Here is an 8,849-nt window from a genome sequence, read left to right as displayed (position 1 = left end):
CACAGACTCATAAAGGTTCTTCAGGTTAAGCAAGTGTGTATATGTGTGTGTGTTCATGCTGAGCTAGCATTGTGTCAGCAACCCTTCGTCATGGGGGTCTGCGGCTGCAGGGCGTGGAGGGGGAGGCAGGACTGAAAGTGGTGGAAGATAAGGGRGGAAGAAGCTGAGCTACTGGATGAAGACCAATGAGAAGTGGAAAAATCAAACAGGATTTTTTTAGCCTCTCTCAGCTGGGAGGTTTCCAGTGGTGCACAAACAACATGTTTGATTCCAAGGACAGGCAGGGTGATGGGGATGAAGAGAGACAAAGATTCGAGCGCAGTTTGCAAGGAAAAAAAAAAAGCACGGACAAAAAGGAGCGCAAGTTGCAGCAMTGCAGAGCTGTCTGATTTAGTGCTCTATCAGCAAGAGCTCACTGGAGCAAGAGTAAAGATTATTGGAGCAGCAATCACACACATTTGTTTTACAGCCCAGGAAGTTCACCCAGGTTTTATTATTATTATTTTTTTTTATTCGCCTCTTTAAAGCAGGGGTGTCAAACTCAGTTACACAAGGGGGGCAAAATTATAAACTTGATCCAAGCTAAGGGCCGATTTCTGTCTGTATTTATCAAAAACATGTTATATAACAAGTTATTCTTGTAGGAAGACAAATAACATTTCCTAAATTTGTGTTTTATGGAGGATTTAGGATGTAACAGATAAAGAAAAAAAATAAAATTTTGAAAAACACATCTTTAGCATTCACTTTTTTTATGCCTTTCTCTCTTTCAACAACTTTTTCATTTGTTATTTCTAAGCCATACATTTTGTCACAATCCATCAAATTATTAAGAAAAAGAATACCCTCGTTAAAAATCTTTTTATCAGAATTTTAAATAAGAAAAGAATAAAGCWAAAGTTAGTTAAAGTTGATCATGTTGCTTTTTCTGAACCAAAATCCAATATTACTGAACAATTCTAACTATTTTCTGGGTTTGAAATTTGTCCATCTGTCATGTGAATAATGCACTGAATGTAAAAACAACAACAAAAGTCAAAATTATTTCACATTGAAAGGGGCCRAATAAAATGGTACGGTAGGCCAGATTTGGCCCGCGAGCCTTGAGTTTAAAACATGCTTCTCAGAGTAGCTGTACTTTGCTGCCAGGAAACCTCCGTCCTTCWGCTCCCCACTTCTCAAAGCAGCCGAGGTGAGCTTCAGTCACGAGGGTAACCACACAAGACAAAGTTGGGCGTTTCAGCGTATTTTTAGGGGGGAAAGAAAAACAACCAAAACAGCTGAAATAGAACCGACACATGTTCCGCCTCGGAGCAGATGACAATTATTTGCAGCCATAAACAAACCCTCGTTTCATGTTCTTGTTTTGTTGCTTCGTCTGTCTTCAGTGTGTCGGCCCTCCTTCGATCTGCCGGGGCTCTGTTGCAGATGAAATGTACAAAAACGAGGCCTGCAGCGATGTCCCACTGGGACAGCTGTGGCCTGCAGAGGAATCTGTCAGCCTAACCTCAGCTCTCAGCCTCTGCGTCTGCTGYCGTGTCGTTACAGAATCCTCTGACTCCACTCTTGGCTTTCATCTGCTTGGCTTTCAGTTTTGGTCTTTATTGCTCTTCTTGGCAGTTAAATGAAAGAGTTATATTCGATACAGAATTCCCTGTCAGTGTGCAAAGAGACGCTGCAGGAGTATCTGAGCCGTATCAGGCTGTAACTGCGTAATAAGAAATTAAATATAAGCTCAGTGAGCGCACATAAAACTGCAGAGTGAAGGAAAATTCAGGACACAGCTGAGTCTTTATGCGTGGTCGGTTTATGTCTGTAGTTGTAAATAATTTTCATTTGAGTTTTATTGCCTGGCTCCAAAAGGCAAAGGCGGATGATAATGTTATCTTTGTGTTAACAAAATATCTCATGAGCCACTGGATGAGCTTTAATGAAACTTGCAGAATGAACTGATTATTGTGCCACTGCCACAGCCGGTTAACTTACAAAAAAACAACAACTTTAAAACGGCCATAACTCAGTCCTTTTTACAGATATTGGCCTAATATTACTGTGGTAGTAGCTGAGACTGACTATATTGCAATATATAGGCTGTAGTACAGTATTTTCAAAGTTGAGCCAAAATTGCTGCGACATCGTAGTTTCTTAACATACAACTTTAATTCCAATGAAGGTGGAACGCTGTAAATAAAAACAGAATACAATGATTTGCAAATCCTTTTATTCAGTTGAATACACAACAAAGACAAGATATTTAATGTTCAAACAGATAAACTTTGTKTTTTGCAAATATTTACTCATTTTGAACACTAGAGTTAGGGTTATAAGATGATCTTAGTCTMAAAAAGGCATTTGGCAGGTATGTTTTATTTAGTTAGTTAATTTTCTGCATCCTGCCACATTAATTAGGCGTGCCCTGAAAAGACAGAGAGCAGGAGGGGAACAGCGGCCTTCCTAATCCCAGCTCTGGGTGTCTTCTGTCTAGGATTAAGCCCCAGCAGTGGAGTGGTGGTTGGGATTACAGACAGAGTCAGATGTCAGATTAATGTGTAATTACAATCTTTCAGGGACACATGCTGTTGTGCATCCAGTGCTCTGACTTTACTGGATTAAGGGCTCTCATCTCTTTAGTCTCTGTTAAACAACGAGACGCGTGTCTCAAAATAATCACGACTTAACTGGTTTTTAACCCCCACGAGACCTGCATTTAACCCCTGAACAGATGAAGATGTGAATTTAAACTGTCAATTATGCTTTAATATACTGTTAGCACTCATCAGTGTGTAAATATCATTATACAGTATGTTTTATTTGTTTTTTATCCCACCGTGAATCACGTTATCATGGTGGAGTTTGTTCTTGGAGCTGTGCTGTCAGGGGGTCTTCCAAGACAGGTTGGACTTTGTTCTGGACCCCAAAGGTCTGCTTGAAATAAGAAAAGTTGACATTTTTGTGACCCATCACATCGAAAYGAGGATTAAGTCCAAAGGTTTAATATGGAGAAATAGGCAGATAAAGGGTTTGCAAAAATAGCATTTTGTCAAAATATAATGAATGAAAGCCTTATCAGTGTATCATTTGAATGAACTGTCTGAAATATAATCCTAAAAAAATGTTTGAAGCTCATTTTTGAGTAGTAGGAACAAAAAAACAGATTTTGAGGAAAAATGCCTTAAAGGTTTGAGATCTTCCCTGTGAGTTAGCAAAGTTTTATTTCTTTCTAAGTGGGAAATCTCAATATTCAAATTTTATTTGAGATTTCCTCTTTATAATGCCATCAAAAAATTCTCATTAAATTTACATAAAATTAGGATTCAGACCAAATATTAATGAATTATCGTAACCAACAAGACAAATTAAGTCATTTCTCGGGATCTGCTTATGATATCAGAATGATCCAGGTATCAGAATGTAGCTTTTAAAGTCAGGAACCTGAAAATTTAATTAAGTTATTTTGACCAAAAGCACTAGCTGTTAGTATCAGTATGATAAATATTAACATTATGATTATTGTCAGTTAMTAATGATGCCATAAATATGCAGATACACATCTTGTCATCAATGTTAACACATTTTGGTTTTAAAGTAAATGAAACTTAAACACCTCAGGACACATTGTCAAAATATCAGCACAAAGTTAACAATCAAATGTTTTTATATAAATGGCACTAATATAAAACTAATAATGATGTAAAATTACCAGACGAATAAATGAAATTGGAATTCTAAACATTTGTGACTATCATCAGCTAAAGTGTTACACTTCAGACTGAAAATTATTACTTTTTTTATAAATTAGCTTTTTAGTCAGTGCTTAATAACACTTTTACATGTTTTGAAGCATGTCTCCATTTAAAAAAATTGAAGCTACTAAAACTTATATGTGTGATTATTAGGGCTGTGTATTGGCAAGAATTTGGCGATACGATACATATCATAACAGAGGGGTCACGATACGATATATCCCGATATATTGCGATACTGTAAGCAAGGCAGTATATTGCGATATATTGTGATTTTTTTTGTCCAAAAATTCTATTAAATAAAAACCTCTTACTGAAAAAAAAAAAAGCTAATGTTTACTTACAATTCTAATGCTACCCTTACTCTCTGGCGCTCAAGAGGTAGAGGAGCCAAATGGCTGGCTCACTGCTGCCAACTAGTGGTCAGAGGCTGAACTACAACATAAAAATGAACGGTTGGCAAGAAGGTTGACATTTTAAACCTTAATTAAAAAACAAAACAGGGCTTTAGAATATCGATACAGTATCGGGAAATGAAATATCGCGATATTTCAGTGTATCGATATTTTCTTACACCCCTAGTGATTATTAATTGAATAGAAAATACAGTTGATAAACTTGTAAACTAATAAATCCTTCAAGGTCAGATCCTTTATTAACAGGTTTTGTTGTGTCCAAGCTGAAAAAGTTTATAGTAATTTGGGCCTTTCTAGACTTTTACACTTATTTTTATACTCTCTCATATTGTATACTTGTGTTATGTATTGGTCTGGTAGTTTTTTTGTTTTGTTTTGTTTTTGGTGACAAGTTGAACTTCTTATAGGTCAGAGACATTTAAACTCATCTTCACATGAAGAAAACACTTTCCATAAACTACTATCACACTGCTTTTTCTGGATTTGTTCCCCATGTAAACACACAGATGTGCTGCAATCTTTGTTTCCTTATACCCCATGACAATCTGACATCTCTTTAGGGGACTTAAAGTATGAATTCCTTAGATCCCATCATCTTTTGGTCCTCTGGTTTACGCTGAGCGGATTTTGTGTCTGGATCCATCTCAGCTGTTTCACGATAACTCTTCCAAATCCCTATTTTTAAATTGGAAAAAGGAAAACGGGGAGAATGGTCCATGATAAATGGATTAGGGTCTCAAAACACCACTGTTGCTGCACTGCCAGGCTTGTAGTAAAACTTGAAGGACTTTGGGCAAAACATCTCTTTAAAGCTAATTTCTCTTTATTAATATTAGTCACATATTAACCGAGTTGTGTTTTGCCATAATTGAGACATGTTGACGTGCAAAAAACATCGTGAAGAAAAGCTCAGATGTGGAGTATTGTAGCCCCTCTCTCTGTCCATCTCTGCTGTGCCGTCTGTCTGATTTTCATTGAGGCTATATTTAGTCTGCCCTTGGTACTGATCTGAGGACCCCAGAGAGGCAGATGTTTTCAGGACAGAAATGCACTCTTCAGAACATTTTTACCAAACAATGATCTGTTGATTATTTTGGACTGAAACACAACAAATTAAATCCAGCCCAATTCTATACCACCCGAGCCAAAATGKTGTTTCTGATGACATCACTTGTGTTTATGTCATTTGCCCATGAGTTAAAGTGGTGAGCACATCCTGTTCGCCCTGTTTTCAAAGTAGGCCAGGAGAAGAACTCCCAGTAGCTCTTCGTCTCTATTTTTTTTCACAAAGCATATTAATAACCGACGTTTCTGCACGTCATTTACCCCCCCCCCACACACACACACACACACAGATTGGAGGTGATGCGTCCTCTTCACACAGGCGAGATGTGCCGCTGTTGTGGGGCGAGAAAAACCGACTGACTCACTTCCCTTCAACCAGGCTGGAGGAGGCTGGAAAAAAAAGAGGGGTTAGGACTAGAGGAGGAGGTGTTGCAAGCACCTCTGCAGATGCTCTAGGATGTTTACGGACTGGATGAGAGTCGACGACTGAGGAAGGAGAAAAGAGAGAGGCTCCTGTTGCTGGAAGAGAAGATAAGAGAAAGTAGGGATGGTTTGAGGGGGGTGTCTCTGTCTCTTTAAGCCGGCTGGTTGGTACTGCAGAGAGTGTGGGTGCTGCAGTAGACCGAGAGAGAGAGAGAGCAGGACGAGAGAGGAACAAGTCAGACCGCAGAGATTCAGGTCTCCACAGAGGTGTGTGTGAGTGAGGGGGGGCGTGTTGAGGAAGTGTAGTGTAAGGACAGAAGAGAGGTGAGAGCATAGGGGAGTGGGTGAGGAGACCAGGTGGAGGGGTGGCAGAGCGTGCGGAGAGGGGGCTGCTTATTCGGAGCGTAGCACCGGTGGCAGAGTGGTTTCGCTGGGATGGCAGAGGGGGGCAGTGGGTGGGCTGGCGCTGGGGCAGCCCACAGAGGGACAGAGGCGGCCGGAGGCAGGACAGGAGGTCCAGCGACGGCTACGCTCACAGGACGGCGCCCTCCGGATGGTGCCAGCATGCTCCATCCATGGCACAGATAACGCCTCTCCACTCGGGGCGAGGGGGGGCAACGGGAGTCGAAGGAGTGGGCAGGACCTTCCTGGGCCAGGTGTCTCTGTGTCTGGAGGAGGTCAGGGGCGAGTCGGACGGCGAGGCTGGCAGCGCCTGCTTCGGTCAGGTGTCCCGGCGGCTGGGTCGGCTTCTAAAGAGGCTGCCCAAGTCTCGCTCCTGGAGTGACAGCTTGCGAATCCTCCGGCGGACGGCGTCGAACGGTTCCCTGCTCAACAMCTCAGGTATGAAAAGGCCAATGAAATGTGCACGAGTACACAAGAGGAATGTAAAAGCTGCAGCTGAAGCCACATAAATGCAGAGTTGGTAGTTTTAGGTGATGAGTTGACAGATTGAGCTGAGCTGGCCTCAAAGGCTAGTTGGTCAAAATATTTGTGTATTGTGATGTGTGCACTGGTCTGTTTGCCACTGAACAGCAATGCCCCCAAGCCCTCTTAGTGTTTATCTCTACTCTGTATTCACTGGTGTTGCTTTTTGTGAAAGAGCAGGCCTTCCTCCATGTAGACACTTTGTGAAGACCCGTTGTAACGGCAGAATAGCATTTTAAACAAATCAGACGACATCAGGAGCATCTAAAAGTTATTTTCTTGCTGCTTCCTCCAGTTGCCTCGCAAGGAAACACAAAAAATTATCTGAATGTTCCTACAATACTTTGCAAGCGGATTATGGTATTGACATTTATATACTTGTAGCTGAAATTTGAGAAAAGAGTGAGCCTGCTGGACGGTGCACCACATTGATTTTTCCCCTTGTTTTCTCCAAATGAAGGACTGAGCTAATGCCCCCCCACGCCAGCAGCAGGCGATGAATACATAATGTAACACTAGCAAATAGTGTGGCTGGGGTGGAAAGAGGCAGGGAGTGAAATGGCTACAGATTCATTGATCCACTCAGAGAGAGAGAGAGAGAGAGAGAGAGAGGGAGACTGACAGCTGAGTTACAGAAGAAACGTGGCTCCAGCTGCGTCCGTCTGATTAAACATGACTCAGGAATCACTTCATCTAGATCCCCTTTGATCAACCTGAGTGACGTCATGCTGCGGCCTTTCGAGCCCAGGAAGCAGCCTCGCCAGCGCATCTCACTGCAGACTGATAAGAGCTATTTTTGGATGGTGTTCCCTGTTAGGAAGCCTAGTTAATCCTTTTAAAGAGAAAACTGGAACACAATGGATATTTCTAGTTTTTTGTCAAGTTTTTTTATGCGAACATTACAACATAAAGACTGTTCGCCAAAATTCATCAAAGAGGATCACCACCGACTTCACAACACCGTTGATTAACCTTTGATTAGGCTGTGAAGAAAGTCGTCTCTAAGTGTGAGAAAGTAATCCCAGTGATCTAATCAGCGTTGACCTTAGAGACTAGCAGTTTGAAGCCAKAGATTTTCTTATATTCTATGGAACATGGGATTCTGGTTCTCAACCAGGAGATTGATACCAAACGTTGCTAGCGGAGGTGGTTAAATGGTGTTACATCTGCCTTTTTAAAAATGTGAACCTTTTCCAAGAGGATGTTGGAGTGTGGTTCTTTCCACTTCAGGAAGAAGGGAGTTACACCCTCCTTTTACTGCCAAAAGGAGACATGTTGTACTTTCAGGATTGCCTGAAATCTTCATGATGGTGCTCTAAATGTGTCTGATTGGTCAAATTGTCCCAAAGTTTTACTTGAACCTCTTTGTCTCAGTCTTATTGAGTTTAATCACCACAGCCTGTAAAACCTAAGATGTACTGGAGAAAAAAACTATTTGTACTCTGAGCTTTTGTGGCCATCCTCAAGTATAACATCTGGGTGGACAACACTGGTTTTGAAAATAATATAASAACTACGCATAGCAAAATCTCTGTTTAATATGTCTTGTATTTATCTTCTGCTTCTTTTGTTCKTAATTTTAAGAAGCATGAGTACTTTTTAAGTAAGTACTAATAAGTACTATGTCTTAATCCTTTGGTCATCCATGGTTTGTCAAAGTTTCTTTTTGAACAGTTTTTTTCCACACAATTCTTTTCAGACAGAACTCCCAAAATATTCATAAACACATCACTGACTCTGTTTACATCATCTACATACACATCCTTCCAGTTTTGGTTTTGCAAATCCTTTTTTACTTTGTCCAACGCTTTTTTGTTGTGTTTATCCTTTTCCTATCTACTGTAGTCGTTGTATTACTGCATAGACAGTTTCTACAAATGACAAAAACTAGTAATATATAAGCTTATATCAGTTATTAAGATGCCTCTCTTTACCTCTCCAGTTCCTACGTTAATAAAAATATTGTCAATCACTCTTGCACTGAGTTGTAATTCTTGTTGGTTTAGATATGAGTGGATGAAAACTCAAACTATACATTGAGTTTGCATATGTAGTAATATTATTTGAATCAGATTTAAGATAAGATAAGATAAGATAAGACTTTATTGATCCCACAGTGGGGAAATTTGCACATTACTGCAGCTCAATACAGAGAGGGTGAGACAGAATAAAGAAAGATAAATAAAAGCAAAACAAAAAACACTAAACACATGTGATATATAATAATGCACATATACCAGTGCACATATACTCATATTTAAACACACACACACACACA

General features: G+C 40.3%; 1 protein-coding gene across 1 annotated transcript in view; it reads left to right on the top strand.

Moving 5' to 3' along the window:
* rassf5 (Ras association domain family member 5) overlaps positions 1–8,849 on the top strand; it is a 33,786-nt gene that overhangs the window by 1,932 nt on the left and 23,005 nt on the right. The gene's annotated exons all lie outside the window — the stretch shown is intronic.

The sequence above is a fragment of the Austrofundulus limnaeus genome, unplaced genomic scaffold, assembly GCF_001266775.1.
Source record: "Austrofundulus limnaeus strain Quisiro unplaced genomic scaffold, Austrofundulus_limnaeus-1.0 Scaffold11, whole genome shotgun sequence".
In the NCBI taxonomy this organism is placed as follows: Eukaryota; Metazoa; Chordata; class Actinopteri; order Cyprinodontiformes; family Rivulidae; genus Austrofundulus; species Austrofundulus limnaeus.
Note: the sequence above shows the minus strand (reverse complement) of the source record. Positions and strands in the feature narration are given on the sequence as shown.